Consider the following 1,550-nt stretch of genomic DNA (forward strand, 5'->3'; position numbering starts at 1 on the left):
ACATGGTTACCTATGCTAAAATCTGAAGTAGACCAAAGAAACATACACCCAAATTAAATTTACACCAAAATTATTAATTAACATTACCTTTATTATTTTAAACAATGAGATTAAGTCAAAGTCACATAACTGACAATTTGCACAAACGAATTATCAGAGCGAATTTTGATATATTATATTATCCTACTATTGTTACACAATTTATTAACATACTCTTTTTTAGGTTCATTTAGGTTCTTTTGATAACGATAGCAGAAAATAGCTATCGAAACGTCAAGGTAATTTTTCAAATTAATTTCTCTACTAATTGGAATTTTCTCTTACAGCTTGAGCCTGTGTCGCAGGATACCCTCTAGGTGATAGTTCTTGATTACTTTTTGATAAATAATTCGTTCTTATTGCGAAATAGGAGCACTATTTATCAATCTGTAATAAAGGACGAGAGGAAATTCTGTCTTTTTTAAAGACAAAAATTTTTGAGGCGAAATACCCAAAAAGAAGTTTGTAAAAAATAAGTTTTTAATTATTTTGACGTTTATGACAAAACCATTGGTTTCTCCTGACCCACTCCCCTCCACCCAAGAGAGCCCACAATACACATCCCTGTCTGACACCTCGACACGTCTTGATCTCATCACGTCTTGATCTCCTCACTCAGAGCTTCTCCGACTTATACTCGTGCTGTTTGGTGCCAATAGAGATTAGTTGTTATGTTAAGTTTTGAGTGTTGGTCCTTATCAAATGCCATTTGAAAGTCGATAAAGCAGATGTACATATCATGATTCATATATAGGCATCTCTGTCTGAATACGTTTTGTCCGAAGAGCGCTTCTCTTGTTCCCACGCCCTTCCTAAAACCCATTTGAGTGTCACTGATGTCTTGTTCTGATTCCTTATAAATTCGGTTATGTATGATCTTTAAAAATATTTTCAAAGTGTGACTCATTAGGGCAATGACTCTGTGATCCGAACAATCTCCGGCTTTATTTTTCTTTGACAGAGTCACGAATGTTGAGGCTAGCCAATCGCTAAGAATTCTGCCGTCTCATAAATGTTGTTGAACAGTTATAGAATAGAATATACAGGGTTGCTCATTAGTGCGTCAAAGTGCGATATCTCAGTAAATATGAACTTTACGAGAAAATACGTCCTACGAAAGTTTTTCATCTTTAAAAGGTCCACATTTTAAAATTACTTTCCAATATACGGGTTCCATCATAAACGTGTGGTAGTTACCAACTTTGGTTTTTTAAATGGAACTGCCCCTTTTTTCATTCATTTTCAGATTTGTCGTCAAAATTTAAGTTAAGTTTGTGTCAAACGTTTTACCTGAAAAATTTACGATTTCCGAGTTATTCGTAAAAATGTGAAAGTTTTGACAGCTACTGGGTTCCACAGAAATCGATGCTGTACACTACCCGCTGCGAATTTTGGAAAACAGTTTTCAGCGATTCTAACAGAACATCATGATCTACGTGTAGATATGTTTTAAATTATAAGGAAATACTTCTAAACCGCGCAATTAGCCTCTAAACTTGCATGTTTTTAAA

This window comes from Dendroctonus ponderosae, unplaced genomic scaffold, assembly GCF_020466585.1.
Source record: "Dendroctonus ponderosae isolate FM_Combo_2020 unplaced genomic scaffold, Dpon_F_20191213v2 Dpon_F_20191213_1, whole genome shotgun sequence".
Taxonomy (NCBI): Eukaryota; Metazoa; Arthropoda; class Insecta; order Coleoptera; family Curculionidae; genus Dendroctonus; species Dendroctonus ponderosae.